Here is a 26,998-nt window from a genome sequence, read left to right on the forward strand (position 1 = left end):
CTTGATGCTATGTCACAATGCTTATCCTTCACCTCACTTCATCTTGTCATGTAGACATATTAACATCTCACATCATCACAAGAAAAGGGGTCAGTGCAATACAATATTTTGATCGAGAGACAGACCACATTCACATAACTTTCATTACAGTATATTGTTATAATTGTTCTATTTTAATATTATTGTTGTTAATCTCATACTATCCTTAATTTATAAATTAAACTTTATCAAAGTTAGGTATTTTATAAGAAAAAACATTGTATGTATATGGTTCAGTACTATTTGTGGCTTCAGGCATCCACTGGGGGTCTTGGAACATATCCCACTGCAGATAAGAGGGGAACTACTACATCAAGGTATTATGGTCAAAGGTGTGGGGGACTTGATTCAGACAAACTTGAGTTCAAATCCCAGCTCTGTCACTTGGCAATCTGTGATCTAACAAAACAGTGGAAAAGGAAGACATAATTTTTATCATTGCAATTAACTAAATCCCTACTTATATATTTTTAGTCTTTCCTTTCAAGGCCCCAGGAAGGAGACTTCATCAACATTTTTCTTTTTTGTCGTTTCCTGAAGCATCAGCATCTACCACTGCCTTAGCTTAAAGGTCTTAACTTTTTAGAAGAATGTCTAAGATATATTCTTAAAGAACAGAAGAGGTATATTCCATATGATTTTTGAAGATGTTTTTTAAAAATTCTACTTGCTTCTGGAGTCACACAGGAGATTAATGTGTCTCCTAAATGGGCTTTCTTGTTATTTTACTTTTTTTAAGATGATGATAAATAGCCTGAATTATTTTTCAACCATTGATATTCTCCTTTTAAAGGAAAAAATTACCATAATATAATTTGTTCAAGTACAAGTATTTGTAATTTAGAATACTGATAATGAAAACCCAGAATGCAGATATATTTCCTCTAGTTTAAATTCTATAAGGTTTCAGACATATTAAAAAATCAGATATAGAAAAAAGCATTTTTCTTAAATTGGTGTAAATGTTATACCACAGTTTATATAATTACTAATTCAGCCTCATGTAATTAATCTAATAAACTGTCTTTTAATTTTATTAATTTCTTACATTGTTAAATATGTACAATAAAGGAATAGCACCACATAATCTTCTAGTAGATAAATTGATAAATGCTTAAGTTTCACCCTTGAGAGTATATTTCCTGTTACAGAATTTGGATAAATGAGAGACAAGATTGGAAGAGGGCTAGATTTATCGATGTTTATTCCGGTATGCCTTGGATTATGATTAACATCTTTTTTATGATTTTTGTGTCAATTTAAAAATTTTAACCAGTATGTCTTTGTATAAATTGCTATAGCTTTTTAACGTGTCTAACCTACTACTACTTAATATTTATTACTAGAACAATCTGCCTTTTCATCCATTTAAATTATTATTTATAAAAGCAGATCAAATAAATACATATTCTCCATAAAAGAAAAGGAGGCTAGTTTAATTGCTGGGCAGAAAGCTACCATTTCCTTAGATTTAGACAATGGAACAAAGAGCAGGATAGAAAATGGGCACGTCGTGTGAAAGTAGACTACTAGTAAGAACCCCTGACTACTTCAGATAAGCCTACTTTAGATGCCCCATGAATATTTTCCATACTTCTCTAATATGTTACTTGTCTATTTTTATTTTATCTCTTTCAAGGGAAATATAACATTCACAGTTCAGGTAGGCAAACTATAAAATTTTACCTTCTATTTAGTGGCAGCATAGTGAAAAAGTTCCATACACATGACAAACCAGTGTTTCTTTCTTTTTCTTTTTCTTTTTTTAAAAGAAAAGTAAGTGGTGGGTTTGGTACAATAAGAAATACCTATTTTGTCTTTGTCCCAGCTTCCTGGCACACAGCCCCTAAAACTCTTGGAGTCTCCAAAGTGACATCTTGTATATGCTAATGAGATATTAGACTGGTCAGCCTCACTTAGATCTCTTGGGAGAGAAGGGGAGTTGAAGATTGAGTTAATTACTAATTGTTAATGAAACTTCCATATATATAATGAAACTTCCATAAAAACTCCTAAATAATGGAGTTCAGAGAGCTTCTGGGTGGATGAACACATCCAGGCAGTGGCAGGGTAGCACATCTGAAGTGGCTATGGAAGCTCCATGCCCCTTCCCCACATACTGTGTGCAGGGCATTTCTTCCATTTAGCTGTTCCTGAGTTGTGTCCTTTATAATAAGCCATAATAGTAAGTAATAACAAGAGTAAGTTAAGGACTTTCTTCAGTTCTGTGAGTTCTGACAAATTAGCAAATCTAAAGAGGAGATTATAGGAACCCCTTGAAGTTATAGCCAATTGGTCAGAACTACAGGTGGCAATGTGGGACTTTTGACCGGCATCTGAGTGGGGGCAGTCTTGTGAGACTGAGCCCTTAACCTGTGTGTTCAGCAATAACTCCCGTACTTAGAGTCAAAAAGAATTGAATTATAGGACAATCAGGGGTGTTCAGAGTTCAGAGAACTGGTTATTGGTGAGGGGAAAAAAAAACCAAACAAACAAACAGCCATGTTTGGCATCAGAGATGAGTAAAAACAGTTCAAATGGGTTTATGCCTTAAATATCAGCAGCAATAAAACTGATTTTACATGAGCAATCAATTCATAGAGCAAACAAATTCAGCATTTAACTTGACATGACATCTTCCATGACACTTAAACTCATCAGTCACAGGGTACAGAAACATTGAATATTTAATATTAACATCTAGCAAATATGATATGAGAATGGTTTGATTTATTTTTTAGAGCAGTTTAAGTTACCAATAAAATAAGGAGGCAGTACATAGATTTTCATATGCCCCCCACCGCCTCCCAAAAGACACAGCCTTCCCCATTCTCCCATCAGAGTGCTACGTCTGTTAACAATCGATAAACCTGCATTGAGACATCATAATTACCCTAGTCCATAGTTTACATTACAGTTCACTCTTGGTGTTGCACATTCTATATATTTCAACAAATATATAATAATATGTATCCACCTTTAGATACTGCCCTAAAAATCCTCTATGTTCCATGCATTCTTCCCTTCCCCAACCCCAGGCAACCACTAATCTTTTTACTCTTCCCATAGTTCTGCCTTGTCTATAATGTTAAAAAGCTGGAATTATATACTATGTAGCCTTTTCAGATTGGCTTCTTACACTTTACAACATGCATTTAAGGTTCCTCCAGGTTTTTTATGGCTCAATAGCTCTTTTATTAATCCATTAATAATTAATTGATTAATCCATTTACTATACTGACAGACATCTAAGTTGCTTCCAAGTGGTAATTATGAATAAAGTTGCTAAAAATATCCATGTGTAGGTTTTTGTGTGGACATATGTTTTCAATTCTTTTTGGTAAATACCAAGGGGCACTGAATGGATTTTTCAAAGGGGGAAAAAATAAAGGAAAAAAAATTTACAGATTCATGAACCAAAAACTGAAGGCTTTGTTATCCTTCACATTCATTCCACACGTGCCTTACTGAGTACAACATGGCATTGTACAAAAGATTCAAATGGATGCATCAACAGTTGAAGGTATGGAGTTGCATTTCTTTTTCTTAAAAGTTGTTTTAAACTTAAACTGTTTTTAAAAATGCAAATTAAAAAGAACCCTAAAAACAAATCCCTGGTGAAACTTCTAACTTGTTCATAAAAAATTAACTTTTCTTCGACCATAGTGACAGAAATGGAATTGCTGAGTTTGCATATTGTATGGATTCTATTTCATGTAACCAAGAGAGGCCATATTTAATTATGGTGACAATTTGATAAAGGTAAGCACTGATGTTCTCTGGGGGCCTTGGCTCTGAGCACAGGTTGGAAAAGAATCACAATTTCTGATGTGATTCTGATCACTGATGTGATCATTCAGTATCATTTCAGAAGTATAGAAAAATCTTCAGTTTTTCAAGTACATTGTTAAGTATATGTTTGAGACATTCTACATTTGAAGATATGCCTTGGAGAGGGGCACAAAATACTTAGTCTCTAGCAACCCCAAAGAACTCCACTGGCTATGGTCTGTCTTCCAGTGCTTCTGGGACTTCACTGTGAAATAAGAAATAAGAGAACTTGCTAAAAATGCAGAGTTCTAGGTCCCTCTGAGACTTAGTAAATCAGGACCTTTAATATGCATTTTTAGCAACTTCTCAGATAATTTTATCAGGAGTTCCATCAGTAGATGGACTTGAAAACAAATATATCCGATATTTCTCTCCAAGAGATCTTCTAAAGATTGAAAAACTGTTAATTGACACACCATTGGTATACAGTTCTAGTACTTAAACTCTTCAGAATTCCCTACAATCTATCGTCAATTACCTTTTCAAATATGTCTCACTATTCTATATGCAATTAATCCTCTATGGTCATATTCATAGCTGCTCAGTCCCCTGGATTATTATTTTCTTTTCTATCTCTCTCTATCAACTGTTTCTTGAAGTCTCATCCATCAGTATTCTGTCTCATAATTTCGAATGATTTTCTATGCCCATTAAAAATCATCAATCTATCATGAAGTTTTTCACACTAGTCAAACAAATAGTAGCCTCGTCTAATAAGAAAAACCTCCTTTCTAAAAATAGATTGACATTATATTTAATACTTTGTCTTACTTACGAATAATATTATTCGCCTTGTTTTTATTTTTTCAGGCAGTGTTGTAGTTGACCAAATAGATAGTAAATTCTAAGGGCTTATGGTCCTATAGGGTCTTTTTGCAACTTGAATGACTTAAATATAGATATAAAGGTCTTTTTCAAATATTATAAATTGTTTATTAATAAAAATGTACTTCTACCTTATAAATCAAATACTAATACATATGTACATACATTATACGTGAAAATTTATATTTTAAATGGATAAAGTTAACTCATTTTATTATTTTGACTCATAATTAGCCCAAAATGTCCTCAGTGTTATTTTTCCTGATTATAAAATTATATTTTAATATGTATACTTCTTTATGATAGAAAGTGTAACTACCCTATTTTTGCTACAGGGTTCTGATCCTATAAACTGAAGTATTCCCTCTCTATATTAATTTTTTCCCATCCAGGAACCTTAATACAGGTAGAAGATAAATGATTATATGCTTTGTATTCTTCTTTGAGAAAAGCAGTAATTATATTGAAAATGTAATAATTAAAATTTGATGAAATTATCTTTCCAAATTGGTTATTAAATTTTAAATATTGGTTATGTCAGTAACTAGAAATCTAAAGATAATTTAGTCAACTTAAACCATGCTCATTGATCTTTCTCCCAAATTCTATAAATGCATAGGATCATAAAATATTTCTAGCAAAAACTTTTTTAAATAATGCTATTATTTTCATATCTCCACTGGAAATCTGTGGTTATTCATGGTCAGAACTCACTGACTCACAAATGAAGATTGATTTAAATACTGGTCATTAATTTAATTTTTTAGAATAAATCATTGTATCTAAGTTCTTTTATTTTTACTATCAAAATTGCAACTTTATATCAAATTATATTTCAATAAAGTTAGCTAAACAAGGTTACTAGCTTTCCTTATGAGAGATAAATAATAAGACTAGCTTTGAATTTAAAAAAAAGACAAATCAAACTTTGTAGAAATCAATAGAATGACTTTTTGAATCGTCCAAATAGTTAGTTAAGAAGGGGTTTATCCAGTCCATTGAAGGAGGACCTTAAATGTAAAAACCCTGTTTGTCTGAATTTCATAGGTGGTAGAATTTATCTGCAGGATCTAATAGTTCTATCATAAGCAAAAGTAAAGTAAAATAAAATAAAATAAAATTATATTATATTATATTAAACATATCAAAATATATTAACATTGATTTGAATGTAATTTATATATTTTATCTACTATATTTAATATATTAGGTATATAATCTAATTTTACATATATTTGTATAGTAATGTAAAACATATATAATTATATCTGAAAATAATAGTGGAAACACTAAACAACACAGTATATGTTTCAGTTCTAACTTCTCTCATCTTTCCTAATCATCACCTAAAATTTAAATACTCATGACTTGTGGTGAAACTGACTTATATTTTGCTTTACAGTTGTAATAATTTTTCCATATATGGTTCAAAGGAACACTTAAGTTATTTTAAAATGATTACACTCAGAAAATAATGCTTGTTTTAAAATAGCATGTTAAGCATCAACTTTGTTGATGTGAGCCAACTAACCTCGTATCAGAAATAGTTACTAAGAACAAATGCATTTAAATTCCTGATTTGTATGATGCACAATTAAACTCTTACTAAAGGCAAGGAAGTCTGGAGAGAAAATTTAGCAATGAAAAGATGAACAAAAAGACAAATCATGGGATGTCATAAGGCCTAGCAATCCAATCCAGTCTGTGACTTTTCACTCTTCCGGAATTTGTTTTTGTTTTTGTTTTTGTTTTTGTTTTTTTGTTTTGAATTCTTTGTGAAGGCAAAAAAAAAAAAGAAATCCACACAGGAAACGGAATAGCTGGCATATTCAGCAAACTCTAAAGCACAGTGGTGTATTTAAGGCATGGGATGGATGGTGAAATGTGGTTAAAGGCAGGATGGAAAAGGGGTGCCTGGGTGGCTCACTCAGTGATTAAACGTCCGACCTTGGCTCAGGTCACGATCTCACTGTTTGTGGGTTTAAGCCCCACGTTGGGTTCTGTGCTGACAGCTCGGAGCCTGGAGCCTGCTTCGCATTCTGTGTCTCCCTCTCTCTCTGCCCCTCCCATTCTCATGCTTTGTCTCTCTCTCTCTCTCTCTCTCTCTCTCTCTCTCTCAAAAATAAATAAACATTAAAAAAAAAAAGCCAGGATAGAAAAGAAGAGCCATCCATACCCCTGCTAAGGAGACTGACATTATGAGAACTATGTATTCAGGTAAGAAATATAAATTCCTTATGTCCTACTCAAAATAAGATGCAGTCTTGGGCATGTCAAAATGAAGTGGGCAAGTACTTTCCAGTTCATTTGGGTGTGTGTGTATGGCATGAAAGAGGGTGGTTAATATTCTAATGATATTAAATATTTTTTTAAGTTTATTTATTTTTTGAGAGAGACAGAGAGTGAGTGGGGCAGGGGCAGAGAGAGGGAGAGACACAATCCCAAGCAGGCTCCATGCTGTCAGCATAGAGCCCAATCCAGGACTCCAACTCACAAACTGTGAGATCGTGACCTGAGCCAAGATCAAGAGTTGGATATTTGACCGACTGAGCTACCCAGGTGCCCCTCTAATGATATAAGAAATAACCAACTCACCTATAAAAGATCTGAGATCATGAGGAGTATTATGAAAGAAACATGTGGCAATGGGACTGGGGAATGATCAGGCAGGGGCAGAAGGGACATGGTAGAAGATAAGGACAGTTTATAGAGGTTTGATGGTTGGAAAGAGCTCCTTGAAAAAATTTCATTTGAGCTAAAATATGAATACAGATAAGGACCCCAAAATGTGATGGTCTGTAGGAGTATTCTAGGTATAAAGAATGTTAAGGCAGCAGGCAGAAAATGGAAACCTGATGGCATGGGAATTATAGTTATATGAATAATTAAACTTTAGTCAGTAACCAAAGTGGGTACTACCCCATAAAAAATTGATTTATTTCTTCTATCTTTTCATAACAAAACATTATTGAGTTACTCAAACTTGGGAGCTACCACCTAAAACTCGACAGGCCCGCTTGTCGTGAGGGTAAGGGAATGATTAGCTGTCCACAAGGAAAGCTTTGAGGACATGAAGGGACACCACAGGGCAGAGGTAGGCCGGACTGAGACCTTTTAAAGCTCCAGCATTCACTGTCACTTGATGGCATCAGAGTTCATAACTAGCAATTAAATATTGTTTCTCTAAGTGGAGGCCCCTTCCAGGCTAGATCTTACTGGAGTTGCCTGCAGAATGCCATATCAGACTTCAGTCAATAATGAAACTAAACTCTTATGTACTATACCAAGGGCAGTTGTGCTTAGACTGCTAAGTATTAATTCCCCTTTCTGCTAGCATCCAGATTCCTTACTGGAAATGCCTTTTCCCCACTGGATCAGCCTGGTCTGGGAGGCCAGCTACCCGTTAAACATCTGATCTGTTACAATCCTGAAAGGCAAGGACCCTAAAAATGGTTGGTATCTATCCAGAGTGAGCTATGATGTCCTGAACAGATTGTTCATGTTGTGGTTTACTCTTCCTAGATCTCAAGGACTAACTGCTTCTTCCGCCTCAATCAACTTTTGAGATCTTTCAGTAAATTCCTGTTTAAATTAGGCAGAGTATCCTAGTGCAGACAAAGTATCCTAACTGAAGTCTGTTGACTCAGAATGAACTATGTATCAGAGTCTCAATATTTAATGTGCCTTAATGAAAAAAAAATCACCTAGGGAGCTTTTATAATTGACACATTTGGAACTCAGCTGTGAGATTCAGATTCAGTAGTTTAGGCTGAAGCCCAGGAATCTGCATGTTTAATGAGCTCCCTCAGAATCGTGAAGCAAATCACATTTTGAGAAAAAACAAGTCTTTTGACTTCCCCCTACTGCCACCTTCCTTCTATGATTTACTGCTCTCTGATGATTGAGATGACATCTTTTCAGGGTGCCTAAGGGCAGCTATAGTAGCTGTATTTGTTGCTGTGTTTGTCTCCCCACCTCTGTGTTAAGAAAGTTAATGGGATGTTTCCATTTAAAAGGCCTCCTACAGTGTAGCCTGCTCCACAGGGAAAGAAAAGTAAATAAGAAATAGTTAACTATGTCAACACATTAATTTATCCTATAATCTGCTTAATTATGCAGTAACATTATACAGAACAATTTGCTAGAGGATATTTTTTCCACACACAGAGAATCTGGAGGTGAGTTTACATATTCTTTTGGAGCTCAGAAAATAGCACTAGCCAAGATGTGGGTTTGAATTCTCACTCTGCCACTCATGTGGCTTTGAATACCCATTAAACAGGCTCATCTCAGATTTCCTCACAGGCAAAAGAAATAATTTCACAGAATTATTGTAATAATTGCACAAAGTAACATTCATGTTGTAAGCCATATAACAAAATATATAGTCTATTATCTATAGCTATAGTCTGGTTCTATCCTCTTTAATGTGTAACAGCAGCTATTTACACAATTCAAACTGATGTTTTCTAATGTTAAGTAATAATAAATAATTTAGCTAAAATCATTCAATTATTTTATTTAAGTTATTAGAGTATCATGTCTACACTTGCAAAATGAAGTTTGTCTTATATAAGCAATGAGCAAAATCTCAAAAATCCTAATACACTATTCACTCGTAACAACAATTTAGGTATTCTTATTGATGGGTTTTTCTCACCTAGAAAATCATGAGGATTGCAACTGTGTCTGTATTATCTTACAAGAATAGTTGTGCCCATGGGTGTTCAATAAATATTTGCAGATGATAGTCTGACTGTCAGCTTGATCTTGAGGAAACCACTTAATCACTCTGAGACTCTTGGGTTACTCTTCAGTAAAATGGTTCTAATACCAATGCTGAAGAATTATTTTAAAAATTAATGTAAATGTGGAGGGAGCCAAGATGGTGGAACAGCATGGAAGTTTTTTCTGTGTCTCGCATCCATGAAATACAGCCAGACCAACACTAAACCATCCTGCACACCTACAAAACTGATCTGAGGATCAACACAACAATCTGCACAACCTGAACCACAGAACTCAGCAGGTACATGGCACGGAGAGGTGAACTTGGGGACAGAGAAGCCGCGGAGGGCAGGGACGTGCTTTTTCATGTAGAGAGAGGAGAGAGACAGTGGAGAGAATATGGGAAAAGCACCCCTCCACTAAAGCAGCTGGAGAGAAAGTGGAAAATTGGAAACAGCCACAGAGACTGAACTAAAAAGGGAGAAAGGAGAGGGTTTAAATTCCATTAACACCGTAAACAGAGGGAGCGTAGAGTCTGCAACTCTGCAGCTCGATAACTGGCGGTGCTCTGGTGGGAAGGGTGAATCCCCATGAGCAGAGTGGGGTCTGGGAGGTTCCCAAGACACACGGGGAGAAGCAGTTCCACTGCTTTGGTAGAGGCTATGAGGCAACCTGGGCCCAGCAGACCCCAGAGAACGGCCACATTCAAATAGTGCTGGAACAAGGACGTTAAGAGTGAAGCCTGGTGCCAGATGTGTGCTGTGATTTTCCATAATACCTGAAACGCTGCTGCTACACTATCTTGTGAACTTTTTCTGGGGAGGGCTGGCACCTGGTTGAAGTCTCTGGGCAAAGGCAGCAGCAAGATCCTGTGAACTCTCCTGAGTGCGGCCGGTATTCAGCCATTGCTCAGTGAGACCCTCCGCAGCGGGGAGGAACGGGTCAAACCTGCAGTCCCTCAGAAGTAAGGAGCCAGGAAATCAGCCGCATCTGAGACAAAACTCTGGAGAGAGGTACTACCTGGGGCTTGGTCACGGACAGTGTAAAAGTGGGGAGTGGATGAAAGCTGAAGACAAAGGACAGGTGCAGGATTGCTGATCAAGGAGAAAAGAGTTCCGATACCACAGACTGCATAGCTGGGTGATGGCATTTTCACCGCTCCCGCCCATGCGCATATGCACCTACAAGTGCCACAACAATCCACCCCGGCAGGCTAGCAGCACCATCTAGTGGAGAACAGAGCCATTACACTAAGCCCTGCCCAACTGGGGCAACCTTGCCCTTCAAGAACAGAAGTCTCACTGCCTGCTTAGTTTATGGACAATAAAGTGCTTCCTGATCTGACTTCCAGGGGAAAATAAAGTAACTTCAGTAATATTTCAGTCTGTTAGCAGGTACATCCATTCAATTTTCTTTCTTTTTTTTCTTTCTTTTTTTAATTTTTTCTCTTTTTTCATTTCTTTTTCTTGAATACATAAAGAGAAAAAAATCATAGTTATTTTAAATTTTTATTAAAAATATTTTTTTCATTTTTCAATATATTTTTTACTTTTGTGTGATTGTTTTTCAAATTCTATTTTACTTCCATCATTTTATTTTAGTCTACTTCGGTGTATTCATTTTTCAAATTTTCAAATGATTTGCTTTTTTTTTCTCTTTTGCATTTCTTTTCTTTTTCTTGAATACAGAAAGAGAAAAAATTCATTTTTATTTTTAATAATTATTAAAAATATTTTTATTTATTTTTTTAATTATATTTTTTACTTTTGTGTAATTTTTTTCAAATTCTAGTTTACTTCCATCATTTCATTTTTGTCTACTTCAATGTATTCATTTTCTTCAAATATTCCAACAATTACCTTTTTTTTTCTTTTTTCCCCTTTTTTCTCTAATCTATCAAGCCACTTTCAACACCCAGACCAAAACACACCTAGGATATAGCATCATTTATTTGATTTTGTGTGTGTTTAATTATTTTAATTTTAATATTTTTTAATTTTAATTTTTTCTATCTCAATTCCTTTTCTCCCTTCAAAATGATGAAACAAAGGAATTCACCCCAAAAGAAAGAGCAGTAAGAAACAACAGCCAGGGACTTAACCAACACAGATACAAGCAAGATGTCTGAACCAGAATTTAGAATCTCGATAATAATACTAGCTGGAGTCAAAAATAGATCTGAATCCCTTTATGCAGAGATAAAAGAAGTAAAAACTAGTCAGGATGAAATAAAAAATGCTATAACTGAGCTGCAATCATGAATGGATGCCGCAGCAGCAAGGATGGATGAGGCAGAACAGAGAATCAGTGATATAGAGGATAAACTTATGGAGAATAATGAAGCAGAAAAAATGAGGGAGATTAAGGCAAAAGAGCATGATTTAAGAATTAGAGAGATCAGTGACTCATTAAAAATGAACAACATCAGAATCATAGGTGTCCCAGAAGAGGAAGAAACAGAAATAGGGGTAGAAGGGTTATGTGAGCAAATCATAGCAAAAAGTTTCCTAACCTGGGGAAAGAACAGACATCAAAATCCAGGAAGCACAGAGGACTCCCATTAGATTCAACAAAAACCGACCGTCAACAAGGCATATCACAGTCAAATTCACCAAATAGGCAAAGAGAGAATCATGAAAGCAGCAAGGGAATAAACGTCCTTAACCTACAAGGGAAGACAGATCAGGTTTGCAGCAACCTAGCCACAGAAACTTGGCAGGCCAGAAAGGAGTGGCAGGATATATTCACTGTGCTGAATCAAAAAAATATGCAGCCAAGAATTCTTTACCCTGCAAGACTGTCATTCAAAATAGAAGGAGAGATAAAAAGTTTCCCAGACAAACAAAAATTAAAGGAGTTTGTGACCACTAAAACAGCCTTGCAAGAAATTTTGAGGGGGACTCTCTGAGGGGAGAAAAGATGAAAATATAAAAACATACATACATACATACATACATACATACATACATACCAAAAGCAACAAAGATTAGAAAAGGACCAGAGAACACCACCAGAAACTCAAACTCTACAAGCCACATAATGGCAATAAATTCATATACTTCACCACTCACTCTAAAGGTCAATGAACTCAGTGCTCCAATCAAAAGACATAGGGTAACAGAATGGATAATAAAACAAGATCCATCTACATGCTGTTTACAAGAGACCCACTTCAGACCTAAAGACACCTTCAGATTTAAAGTAAGGGGATAGAGAACCATCTATCATACTAATGGTCAACAAAAGAAAGCTGGAGTAGCCATAATTATATCAGACAATCTAGACTTTAAAATAAAGACTGTATCGGAGAAGAGGGGAAGATGGCGGCTTAGGAGGATACTGGGCTCACCGTGTCCTGCTGATCACTTGGATTCCACCTACACCTGCCTAAATAACCCAGAACACTGCCAGAAGACTAGCACAATGGATTCTCTGGAACCAAGCACAGACAAGAGGCCCATGGAAGAGGGTAGGAAGGGCGAAGAGGTGGTGCGCCCTACACGGACTGGCGGGGGGGAGCCGGGGCGGAGGGGCAGCCTGCCAGCCAAACAGAGGCCCGGAGTCTGGCTTGCAAAAGCGGAGGGGCCAGACGGAGTATGTTCGGATAGCAGGTGGGACTTAACACCTGGAAGGTTATAAGCTAACAGATCTGCTCGGAGAACCAGAGGGCTGGAGGACAACGGGAGGGAGAGTTGTTGAGCCCCGGACAACAGAGCTCAGCTTGGCGGGGTACAAAGGCACTCACCAGCACCATCTCCCTCGCCCATCCCCCAGCCAAAATCCCAAAGGGAACCAGTTCCTGCCAGGGAACTTGCTTGCACCGTGCAAACACCCAAAGCTCTGCTTCTGCAGATCCATCCCTCCGGCAGTGGGTCTGACTCCCTCCCGGTGCCACAGGGCCCCTCTGAAGTGGATCACTGAAGGACAAGCGAGCTGAGCCTACCCCTCCCGCCCATGTGCACCTTGCTGATCCACCCCAGCTAATACGCCAGATCCCCAGCACCACAAGCCTGGAAGTGTGCAAGTAGCCCAGACGGGCCACACCACCCCACAGTGAATCCCACACCTAGGAGAGGGAAAGAGAAGTCACACAACAGTCTGACTGTGGCCCCAGCAATGGGCTGGGGCAGACATCAGGTCTGACTGCGGCCCTGCCCACCAACACAAGTTATTCAAGACAGCACAGGGGAAGTGCCCTGAAGTTCCTCACCACTCCAGGGACTATCCAAAATGACCAAATGGAAGAATTCCCCTCAAAAAAACCTCTAAGAAATAATGACAGCTAACGAACTGATCAAAAAACGATTTAAACAATATAACAGAAAGTGAATTTAGAATAATAGTCATAAAATTAATCACTGGGCTTGAAAACAGTATAAAGGACAGCAGAGAATCTATTGCTACAGAGATCAAGGGACTAAGAAACAGCCAGGAGGAGCTAGAAAATGCTATAAATGAGCTGCAAAATAAAATGGAGATGACCACAGCTCGAATTGAAGAGGCAGAGGAGAGAATAGGTGAACTAGAAGATAAAATTATAGAAAAAGAGGAAGCTGAGAAAAAGAGAGATAAAAAAATCCAGGAGTATGAGGGGAAAATTAGAGAACTAAGTGATGCACTAAAGAGAAATAATCTACACATAATTGGTATTCCAGAGGAGGAAGAGAGAGGGAAAGGTGCTGAAGGTGTACTTGAAGAAATCATAGCTGAGAAATTCCCTAATCTGGGGAAGGAAAAAGGCATTGAAATCCAAGAGGCACAGAGAACTCCCTTCAGACGTAACTTGAATCAATCTTCTGCATGACATATCATAGTGAAACTGGCAAAATACAAGGATAAAGAGAAAATTCTGAAAGCAGCTAGGGATAAACATGCTCTAACATATAAAGGGAGACCGATAAGACTTGTGACGGAACTCTCTACTGAAACTTGGCAGGTCAGAAAGGAATGGCAGGAAATCTTCAATGTGATGAACAGAAAAATATGCAGCCGAGAATCCTTTATCCAGCAAGTCTGTCATTTAGAATAGAAGAGAGATAAAGGTCTTCCCAAACAAATAAAAACTGAAGGAATTCATCACCATTAAACCAGCCCTATAAGAGATCCTAAGGGGGATCCTGTGAGACAAAGTACCAGACAAATCGCTACAAGCATGAAACCTACGGACATCACAATGACTCTAAACCCATATCTTTCTATAATAACACTGAATGTAAATGGACTAAATGCGCCAACCAAAAGACATAGGGTATCAGAATGGACAAAAAAAACAAGACCCATCTATTTGCTGTCTACAAGAGACTCATTTTAGACCTCAGGACACCTTCAGATTGAAAGCGAGGGGATGGAGAACTATTTATCATGCTACTGGAAGTCAAAACAAAGCTGGAGTAGCCATACTTATATCAGACAAAGTAGACTTTCAATTAAAGGCTGTAACAAGAGATGAAGAAGGGAATTATATAATAATCACAGGGTCTATCCATCAGGAAGAGCTAACAATTATAAATGTCTATGCGCCGAATACCAGAGCCCCCAAATATATAAAACAATTACTCACAAACATAAGCAACCTTATTGATAAGAATGTGGTAATTGCAGGGGACTTTAACACCCCACTTACAGAAATGGATAGATCATCTAGACACACGGTCAATAAAGAAACAAGGGCCCTGAATGATACATTGGATCAGATGGACTTGACAGATATATTTAGAACTCTGCATCCCAAAGCAACAGAATATACTTTCTTATCAAGTGCACATGGAACCTTCTCAAAGATAGATCACATACTGGGTCACAAAACAGCCCTTCATAAGTATACAAGAATTGAGATCATACCATGCATACTTTCAGACCACAATGCTATGAAGCTTGAAATCAACCACAGGGAAAAGCCTGGAAAACCTCCAAAAGCATGGAGGTTAAAGAACATCCTACTGAAGAATGAATTCAGGCAATTAGAGAAGAAATTAAAAAATATATGGAAATAAAGGAAAATGAAAATACAACAATCTAAACGCTTTGGGATGCAGCAAAGGCAGTCCTGAGAGGAAAATACATTACAATCCAGGCCTACCTCCAGAAACAAGAAAAATCCCAAATACAAAATCTAACAGCACACCTAAAGGAAATAGAAGTAGAACAGCAAAGACACCCTAAACCCAGCAGAGAAGAGAAATAATAAAGATCAGAGCAGAGAAAAACAATATAGAATCTTAAAAAAACTGTAGAGCAGATCAATGAAACCAAGAGTTGGTTTTTTGAAAAAATAAACAAAATTGATAAACATCTAGCCAGGCTTCTCAAAAAAAAAAAAAAAAAAGGGAGATGACCCAAATAGATAAAATCATGAATGAAAATGGAATTATTACAACCAATCCCTCAGAAATACAAGCAATTACCAGGGAATACTATGAAAAATTATATGCCAACAAACTGGACAACCTGGAAGAAATGGATAAATTCCTAAACATCCACACACTTCCAAAACTCAATTAGGAGGAAATAGAAAGCTTGAACAGACCCATAACCAGCGAAGAAATTGAATCAGTTCTCAAAAATCTCCCAACAAATAAGAGTCCAGGACCAGATGGCTTTCCAGGGGAGTTCTACCAGACGTTTAAAGCAGAGATAATACCTATCCTCCTCAAGCTATTCCAAAAAATAGAAAGGGAAGGAAAACTTCCAGACTCATTCTATGAAGCCAGCATTACTTTGATTCCTAAATCACACAGAGACCCAGTAAAAAAAAGAGAACTATAGACCAATATCCCTGATGAATATGGTTGCAAAAATTCTCAATAAGATACTAGCAAATCGAATTCAGCAGCATATAAAAAGAATTATTCACCATGATCAAGTGGGATTCATTCCTGGGATGCAGGGCTGGTTCAACATTTGCAAATCAATCAATGTGATACATCACCTTAATAAAAAAAAAGAGAAGAACCATATGATCCTGTCAATCAATACAAAAAAGGCATTTGACAAAATTCAGCAACCTTTCTTAATAAAAACCCTTGAGAAAGTCAGGATAGAACGAATATACTTAAACATTATAAAAGCCATTTATGAATAGCCCACAGCTAACATCATCCTCAATGGGGAAAAACTGAGAGCTTTCCCCCTGAGATCAGGAACACGACAGGGATGCCCACTCTCACCGCTGTTGTTTAACATAGTGTTGGAAGTCTAGTATCAGCAATCAGACAACAAAAGGAAATCAAAGGCATCCAAATTGGCAAAGATGAAGTCAAGCTTTTGCTTTTTGCAGATGACATGATATTATACATGGAAAATCCGATAGACTCCACCAAAAGTCTGCTAGAACTGATACATGAATTCAGCAAAGTCGCAGGATACAAAATCAATGCACAGAAATCAGTTGCATTCTTATACACTAATAATGAAGCAACAGAAAGACAAATAAAGAAACTGATCCCATTCACAATTGCACCAAGAAGCATAAAACCTAGGAATAAATCTAACCAAAGATGTAAAAGATCTGTATGCTGAAAACTATAGAAAGCTTACGAAGGAAATTGAAGAAGATATAAAGAAATGGAAAAACATTCCATGCTCATGGATCGGAAGAATAAATATTATCAAAATGTCAATACTACCCAAAGCTATCTACACATTCAATGCAATCCCATCAAAATTGCACCAGCATTCTTCTCGAAGCTAGAACAAGCAATCCTAAAATTCACATGGAACCACAAAAGGCCCTGAATAGCCAAAGTAATTTTGAAGAAGAAGACCAAAGCAGGAGGCATCACAATCCCAGACTTTAGCCTCTACTACAAAGCTGTCATCATCAAGACAGCATGGTATTGGCACAAAAACAGACACATAGACCAATGGAATAGAATAGAAACCCCAGAACTAGACCCACAAACGTATGGCCAACTCATCTTTGACAAAGCAGGAAAGAACATCCAATGGAAAAAAGACAGTCTCTTTAACAAATGGTGCTGGGAGAACTGGACAGCAACATGCAGAAGGTTGAAACTAGACCACTTTCTCACACCATTCACAAAAACAAATTCAAAATGGATAAAGGACCTGAATGTGAGACAGGAAACCATCAAAACCTTAGAGGAGAAAGCAGGAAAAGACCTCTCTGACCTCAGCCGTAGCCATCTCTTACTCGGCACATCCCCAAAGGCAAGGGAATTAAAAGCAAAAATGAACTACCGGGACCTCATCAAGATAAAAACTTCTGCACAGCAAAGGAAACAACCAACAAAACTAAAGGGCAACCAACGGAATGGGAAAAGATATTTGCAAATGACGTATCGGACAAAGGGCTAGTATCCAAAATCTATAAAGAGTTCGCCAAACTCCACACCCGAAAAACAAATAATCCAGTGAAGAAATGGGCAGAAAACATGAATAGACACTTCTCTAAAGAAGACATCCGGATGGCCAACAGGCACATGAAAAGATGCTCAACGTTGCTCCTTATCAGGGAAATACAAATCAAAACCACACTCAGATATCACCGCATGCCAGTCAGAATGGCCAAAATGAACAAATCAGGAGACTATAGATGCTGGAGAGGATGCGGAGAAACGGGAACCGTCTTGCACTGTTGGTGAGAATGCAAATTGGTGCAGCCACTCTGGAAAACAGTGTGGAGGTTCCTCAAAAAATTAAAAATAGACCTACCCTATGACCCAGCAATAGCACTGCTAGGAATTTACCCAAGGGATATAGGAGCACTGATGCATAGGGGCACTTGTACCCCAATGTTTATAGCAGCACTCTCAACAATAGCCAAATTGTGGAAAGAGCCTAAATGTCCATCAACTGATGAATGGATAAAGAAATTGTGGTGTATATACACAACGGAGTACTACGTGGCAATGAGAAAGAATGAAATATGGCCCTTTGTAGCAATATGGATGGAACTGGAGAGTGTGATGCTAAGTGAAATAAGCCATACAGAGACAGACAGATACCATATGTTTTCACTCTTATGTGGATCCTGAGAAATTTAACAGAAATCCATGGGGGTGGGGAAGGAAAAAAAAAGACGTTAGAGAGGGAGAGAGCCAAAGCATAAGAGACTCTTAAAAACTGAGAACAAACTGAGGGTTGATGGGGGGTGGGAGGGAGGGGAGGGTGGGTGATGGGTTTGAGGAGGACATCTTTTTGGATGAGCACTGGGTGTTGTTTGGAAACCAAATTGACAATAAATTTCATATATTGAAAAAAAATAAAATAAAATAAAGTAAACTTTAAAAAAATAAATTAAAATAAAATAAAATAAAGACTGTATCAGGAGATGAAGAAGGGCATTAAATCATAATTAAGGGGTCTATCCACCAAGAAGACCTAATAATCATAAACATTTATGCACCAAATGTGAAAGCACACAAATATATAAATCAATTAATCACAAACATAAAGGAACTCATTGATAGTAATACCATAATGGTAGAAGACTTCAACACCCCACTCATAGCAATGGACAGATCATCTAATCAAAAAATCAACAAGGAAACAATGACTTTGAATGACACACTGGACTAGACGGACTTAACAGATATATCCAGAACATTTCATCCTAAAGCAGCAGAATACACATTCTTCTCCAGTGCACATAAAATTCTCTCCAGAATAGATCACATACTGCAACAGAAATAAACCTTCAACAAGTACAAAAAGACCGAGATCATACTGTGCATATTTTCAGACCACAATGCTATGAAACTCAAAATCAACCACAAGAAAAAATTTGGAAAGGTAACAAATATTTGGAGACTGAAGAACATCCTCCTAAAGAATGAATGGACTAACCAAGAAGTTAAAGAGGAAATTAAAAAGTATATGGAAGCCCATGAAAATGATAACACCACAACCCAAAACCTCTGGGATGCAGCAAAGGTGGTCATAAGAGGAAGTATATAGCAATCCAGGCCTTCCTAAAGAAGGAAGAAAGATCTCAGATATACAACCTAACCTTATGCCTTAAAGAGCTGGAAAAGGAACAGCAAATAAAACCCCAAACTAGCAATAGACAGGAAATAATAAAGATTAGAGCAGAAATTAATGCTATCGAAACAAAAAAAAAAAAAATAGTAGAACAGATCAATGAAACCAGAAGCTGGTTCTTTGAAAGAATAAACAAAACTGATAAACCACTAGCCAGTGACAGTTTGATCAAAAACAAAAAGGAAAGGACCCAAATAAGTAAAATCAAGAATGAAAGAAGAATGATCACAACCAACCAACACAGCAGAAATAAAAACAATAATAAGAGAATATTATGAGCAATTATATGCCAATAAAATGAGCAATCTGGAAGAAATGGACAAATGCCTAGAAACATTTACACTACCAAAACTTAAACAGGAAGAAATCGAAAATTTGAACAGACCCATAACCTGTAAGGAAATCAAATTAGTAATCAAAAATCTGACAAAAAACAAGAGTCCAGGGCCAGATGGATTTCCAGGGGAATTCTACCAAACATTTAAGGAAGAGTTAACACCTATTCTCTTAAAGCTGTTCCAAAAAATAGAAATGGAAGGAAAACTTCTAAACTCTTTATGAAGCCAGCATGACCTTGATTCCAAAACCAGAGACCCCACTAAAAAGGAAAACTATAGACCAATTTTCCTGATGAACATGGATGCAAAAATTCTCAACAAGATATTAGCCAACTGGATCCTACAATACATTAAAAAAATTATTCACCATAACCAAGTGGGATTTATACCTGAGATGCAGGGCTGGTTCAATAGCCGCAGAACAATTAACGTGATTCATCACATCAATAAAAGAAAGGGCAAGAACCATATGATCCTCTCATTAGATGCAGAGAAAGCATTCAACAAAATACAGCATCCTTTCTTGATAAAAACCATCAAGAAAGTAGGGATAGAAGCAGTATACCTTGAGATCATAAAAGCCATATATGAATGACCCAACGCTAATATCATCCTCAATGGGGAAAAACTGAGAGCTTTCCCCCTAAAGTCAGGAACAAGACAGGGATGTCCACTCTTGCCACTGTTATTTAACATAGTATTGGAAGTCTTAGCCTCAGCAATCAGACAACACAAAGAAATAAAAGGCATCACATCGGCCAGGAAGAGGTCAAACTTTCACTCTTCGCAAATGACATGATGCTCTATTTGGAAAACCCTAAATATTCCACCAAAAAACTGCTAGAACTGATTCACGAATTCCGCAAAGTTGCAGGATATAAAATCAACGCACAGAAATAGGTTGCATTCCTATACACGAGCAATGAAGCAACATAAAGAGAAATCAAGTAATCAATCCCATTTATAGTTGCACCAAAAACCATAAAATACCTAGGAATAAATCTAACTAAAGAAGTGAAAAATCTAGACACTGAAAACTGTAGAAAGCTTATTAAAGAAATTGAAGAATACACAAAATTGAAAAAAGATTCCATACTCCTGGATAGGAAGAACAAGTACTGTTAAAATGTTGATACTACTCAAAGCAATCTACATATTCAATGCAATCCCTATCAAAATAACACCAGCATTCTTCACAGAGCTAGAACAAATAATCCTAAAATTTGTATGGAACCAGAAAAGACCCCGAATGGCCAAAGCAATCTTGAAAAAGAAAACCAAAGCAGGAGGCATCACAATCCCAGACTTCAAGCTATACCTCAAAGCTGTAATCATCAAGACAGTATGTTACTGGCACAAGAACAGACACTCAGATCAACGGAACAGAATAGAGAACCCAGAAATGGACCCACAAATCTATGGCCAACTAATCTTTGACAAAGCATGAAATAATAACCAATGGAATAAAGAAAGTCTCTTCAGCAAGTGGTGCTGGGAAAACTGGACAGCAACATGCAGAAAAATGAACCTGGACCACTTTCTTACACCATACACAAAAATAAACTCAAAATGGATGAGAGACCTCAATGTAAGACAGGAAGCCATCAAAATGCTTGAGGAGAAAGCAGGCAAAAACCTCTTTGATCTTGGCCACAGCAACTTCTTACTCAATACTTCTCCTGAGGCAAGGGAAACAAAAGCAAAAATGAACTACTGGGATCTCATCAAAATAAAAAGCTTCTGCACAGCAAAGGAAACAATCAGCAAAACTAAAAGGCAACCAACAGAATGGGAGAAGATATTTGCAAATGACATATCAGATAAAGGGTTTGTATCCAAAATCTATAAAGAACTTATCAAATTCAACACCCCCCCCAAAAAAAATAATCCAGTGAAGAAATGGGCAAAAGACATGAATAGACACTTCTCCAAAGAAGACATTCAGATGGCCAACCGACACATGAAAAAATGCTCAACATCACTCATCATCAGGGAAATACAAATCAAAACCACAAGGAGATACCACCTCGCACCAGTCAGAATGGCTTAAATTAACAACTCAGGCAACAACAGATGTTGGTGAGGATTAGGAGAAAGAGGATCTCTTTTGTATTGTTGGTGGCAATGTAAGCTGGTGCAGCCACTCTGGAAAACAGTATCGAGGTTCTTCAAAAAACTAAAAATAGAACTACCGTACAACCCAGCAATTGCACTACTAGGGATTTATCCAAGGGATACAAGTGTGCTGTTTCAAAGGGTCACATGCACCCCCACGTTTATAGCAGCACTATCAACAATAGCCAAAGTATGGAAAGAGCCCAAATGTCCATAGAGATGGATAAATGTATAAAGAAAATGTGATATATATATATATATATATATATATATATATGTATATATATGTGTATATACACATATATACACATATACACATATACACACATATACACACACACACACACACACACACACACAATGTAACTAGAGGGTATTATGCTAAGCGAAATTAGAGAAAGACAAAAATCATATGACTTCACTCATATGAGGACTTTAAGAGACAAAACAGATGAACATAAGGGTAGGGAACAAAAATAATATAAAAACAGGGAGGCGGAAAAAACATAAGAGACTCACAAATATGGAGGACAAATAGAGGGTTACCAGAGGGGGTGTGTGAGGGGGGATGGGCTAAATGGGTAAGGGGCACTAAGGAATTTACTCCTGAAATCATTGTTGCACTATATGCTAACTAATTTGTATGTAAATTAAAATAAAATAATAAAATAAAATAAAATAACATAACATAACATAAAATAAAACAAATGTAAATGTAAAAAGCAACTTAGCATAGTCATCAACAACTGAGAAGTTCAAAGAAAACATTGATTTTTCTGCCCCACCCTCTACTCCATAATTGGGTAAAATGTTATGAAACTAACTGCAAAACTTGGTGTTTTCTAACATAATTTCAATCATAAATTCTCTTTGCTATAAGCATAAAGTATGCACTGACTGTGCAATATTAACCAATCTTTATATCCTAATGCCCCATAATGTCTTATGAAATCATAATAGGGAGTTTTATAGATGAACTAATAGAAGAGTAAACCTTTTCAAATATAAATGTCAAATTTATGTAATGACATACATGGGATTGTTCCCAACCTTTGTGATCAAGCAGATGAACAGAGTGCATACTGTGAGTTCAAGATTCAGGCATTCTGTTTTCAAAGAAAGTGACAGGGCTGTTGTGATGGGTATTCATTCTCTGATGCCTCCAGAGGACTGAAGACAGAAAGGGCCAGACATCTGCAATAGGCTAGGCATGAAAGGTTTAACTGAGAAGAATTTTAAGTCAATTGCTCCTCCTCTTTTTCTTCAGATTGACTGAAGCCTATTGATTCCCATCATTGATTGTCTTCTGGTTCAGGATAAGATGGGAAAAGGAAAAGATATTTCATGTATCTCATTATGATCTTTGCGTCCCTCACATTGTAGTTTGTTATACAAGTCCAGGTAGTATGAGAATGTAATCAACCACTGCAGGGCATTTAAAATTCTAGTGAATACTAAGAATACTGATAATTTTATGCTAGCAAACAGATCTAATCCCTATTCCCCTCACCTCTACCCAAAAAGATTTCAATGAGTAAGTTGTTTTGGAGGACACTATTTACCATACCTGGCATTCAGAATATTCTTCCAACAAAACACAAGAATGGGACTTAAAGTGGGTTGTTATTCTGTTTTCAAAGCTAGAGGATCTCTTGTTTCTTGACCACACTGTGTCAAAAAGAGATTGAAAGGTAGGAATCACCATAACTCAGAGTATCTGTTTAGAACCTTGAGATGAATGCTTACATTCTTAGCTTATACTAAGCAATCCTCTCTCACTCTATTCCAATTTTCTTCCCTATAGGGGGAAGAATAGGAAAAGTTATTCATGCATCAACCAGATATTATTGAGCATCTATTATGTATCAAATACTATGGAATAGCAGGGGAAATAAAAAGGAAAAATATCCTGGCCTCCATTAAAAAAATGTATTCTAGAAGAGAGGCAGAGAATAAAAACTTCAAGAGAAATAGTGTGAAGGAGAAGACAAAACCAGAGAAAGCAGATAAGAGGTACCAGAGAACGTTTATAATATTTTGACAAGAAAGACTTCTTTCTTCTTTCTTCTTTCTTTTCTTTTTGACAAGAAAGCTTCTCACTGAGAAGCTATCATATGGATAAGATCTAAAGTAGGCAAAGGAGGGGCGCCTGGGTGGCTCAGTCGGTTGAACGTCCGACTTCAGCTCAGGTCACGATCTCACGGTTCATGAGTTCGAGCCCCGCGTCAGGCTCTGGGCTGATGGCTCAGAGCGTGGAGCCTGCTTCCGATTCTGTGTCTCCCTTTCTCTCTGCCCCTCCCCCATTCATGCTCTGTCTCTCTCTGTTTCAAAAATAAATAAACATTAAAAATTTTTTTTTAAAGTAGGCAAAGGAAAAGACAATATAGACTTTTGAGAGAATATTATTCTAGGCAGCAGATTGGCAATTGCAAAGGCCCTGATGAAGAAATTATCTGGTCTATTCAAAGAAGACCAGTTATTCCTGGGGTAGAGTGAACAAGGAGTAGAGTATCATGAGATGAAGTTAGAGAGTTAACAGGGCTCTTAATCACGTAAGAGTTTGTTGGTTATTAAGGACTTTAATAACCTTTGTTTTAAGTTAAATAAAGAGCCAATGGGTTTTGTGAGCATAAGGGTAAGATCTGACTATATTTTAATGGGATTGCTTTGGCTACTCTTTTGAGGATAGACTTGGCTGAGTTTGAAGGGGAACAAAGGCATAAACAGAGAGACTAGTTAGGAGGCTATTTTAATCAGTGATATGCAGTGTTGGCTTGAAGTATAAGTGGAGATGGAGAGGAGTGGTCAGATACTGCATATAGTCTGAAGGAAGACCAATAGGTTTCCCTAATAAAATATTCATCATGGAAGAACGAGAGGACTCAAGATTTCTGAGATTTTTGAATAAAATACCTGGGCAAAAGGAGTTAGGAAACTAAATGAAATAGGAAAGAAGTAGGTCAGGGGCGTATATCTGCCATAGCAAGTTTGAAATGTCTTTTAAAGATGTAAAGTAAGAAGTTGAAGTTCAGAGGAGGTATCCTGGCTGAAGATAAACATCAGAAAATCAAGAAGTTAAGAGTGGATATAATTCTAAGAGGGGGAGGAAAGAAAAATTCCAATCAGGCACTTAAAATTTTAGATGTTTATACCTTATGTGCAAAATGTATTAATCTTGAGATTTCCTCTCTGAACATTATTGAAACAACTGCTAGTTAATTAATATATGTTTGTTAATTAAAAAATAAAGATGATTGGCACATTTAAACTAAAGACGGGACGCATAACAGTTCAGATGAAAAAACTCACCAATCGCTTTAAACCCTCACTCTAATGTTACTGTAGGTATTTAACACATATGAATGCATAATCTATAAGCACAGACACAATTTTGAGATCAATAAACAAATGCCATTGTACATATATATAAAGTAATGCAACTTTTATTACTACTGTCATGATTATATCATCAAGCTACTGCTTCATTGCTTTCAGTGTCCACCTATACAAAATATTGATTGTGGAGAATATCCTAAAAAGCTGTATTAAAAATGGCTAGCTTTCTGTGAACCAAAGAAGGGAAGCTTGCTTTTAAATACAGAAAGAAAAAAAAAAAAGAAAAGAAAAAGATATCCCTGGTTTCCACTGCAAAATGGTAAAATGTTAAGAATATGAAACAAAAGATCTCTACATTTTTAGTCATTTATATACTTGCATAGGTTACCACATATCATTACCTAATGTAATAATAGGATATATGTGAATTACGAAAATGTGTTTCACGGTAGAAAAGTCTATTTCTTGTGGGAATTCTATTAGTAGATTACATAGCAAATTTTCTAAAAAATAGGGTGGTTAATGATGTAGCTATCTGTGAAGTAAATAAAATAGAAGACATAATTCATAGTATTATTAACTAAACACTCCATTTAAGCCAAACAAAGCCATAAAAATGGATTGAAATCCTTTACACTGTATCTAACATAGCTTATCAAGATATTTAAGCTTTTTTTGTTCTTCAATGTAATAACCATTATATTTATTTTTCAAGTTGTATAGCATTAGAACAGATTCCTGAATATAAAATCATATAGTAAAAGACATACTATTAATATATGCTCATTGATTTTCAGCTTAATGTCCTTGACTATTTTATCCCAACCAAAAATATACTTGAAAGTAAAATATTTAAGCATGTTGTGATTAAAATAGGAAAAAAAAGGAAGCCAAAACAAACCAGTCAATACACTTTGAATTAAAAGTGGCAGGAATATTTAAATAAAACTGGTCACAATTACAACACTGAGATATGACAGAGAAGCTAGTTGGGAATCCCAGCCAAGAGCCTTGGCAACCATGACCTGACGTGACTATATCTTAATTGGGAACTGCTTTTCTGTGCCTTTGGTAGTTATACTGAATGGACTTTGAATAGGCAGAGTACATTTTATTTAGAGAATTGGAACCTGAAAGGCTACGAATAAAAATACACATGCACGCATACCTCCAGAATACAACCATCACTACTATCATTAAAAGCTGATTTAAAAAGCAACATTAATTTTTTTAGTCTGGAAAGTCTGAGAGAAAATAGGAATCAATCTACACTTTTAATGATGAGAACCATGTGACGGTTTGGATGGAAAAGGAAATGGGGGGGGGGGGGGCTGCTGTAGTAGGGATGGGCAGAAAAATGTCCTGAGAGGACAGGGCCCTAAATAATAGGAGAGGTAACAAAATCTGAATTTGACTGGAGGACTTGGAAAGATATTCAGTGAGATCTGGGATTCAAGAGATTGCCACTGAGGAGTCAAAGACAGGGACTGGTTAATCACTCTAGTATGTAAGAAAACTGAACTAGCAACTAGAAGACGTAGTATTCACAATAAATTTAAAAGGACACACATAGGGAAACAGAGAGGGATGCACTAAAAATACCCAGGGAAGAAAACAAAAGCCTTGAAAACTAAGATGGCAACAGCAGCACAGAAGAATTGGCATATACACAATTTATAAATGTAGAGTCAAAGAGATGACTATGTCTCTAAAGGAAAGTGAATTTAAAAAGCAAGGGAAAGTATTAGAATAGTAAATATAAATCATTGTTCCAGTAATTTATA

The 26,998-nt window shown here is 36.6% G+C and overlaps 1 protein-coding gene and 1 pseudogene across 2 annotated transcripts in view; one reads left to right on the plus strand and one right to left on the minus strand.

Moving 5' to 3' along the window:
• Window positions 1-26,998, minus strand: part of SPAG16 (sperm associated antigen 16) — a 1,005,541-nt gene that overhangs the window by 699,507 nt on the left and 279,036 nt on the right. The window lies entirely within an intron of this gene.
• The window catches only part of LOC131493708 (dnaJ homolog subfamily A member 1-like), an 89,411-nt pseudogene that overhangs the window by 60,547 nt on the left and 1,866 nt on the right, over window positions 1-26,998 (plus strand).

Source organism: Neofelis nebulosa, chromosome 2, assembly GCF_028018385.1.
Source record: "Neofelis nebulosa isolate mNeoNeb1 chromosome 2, mNeoNeb1.pri, whole genome shotgun sequence".
Lineage (NCBI taxonomy): Eukaryota > Metazoa > Chordata > Mammalia > Carnivora > Felidae > Neofelis > Neofelis nebulosa.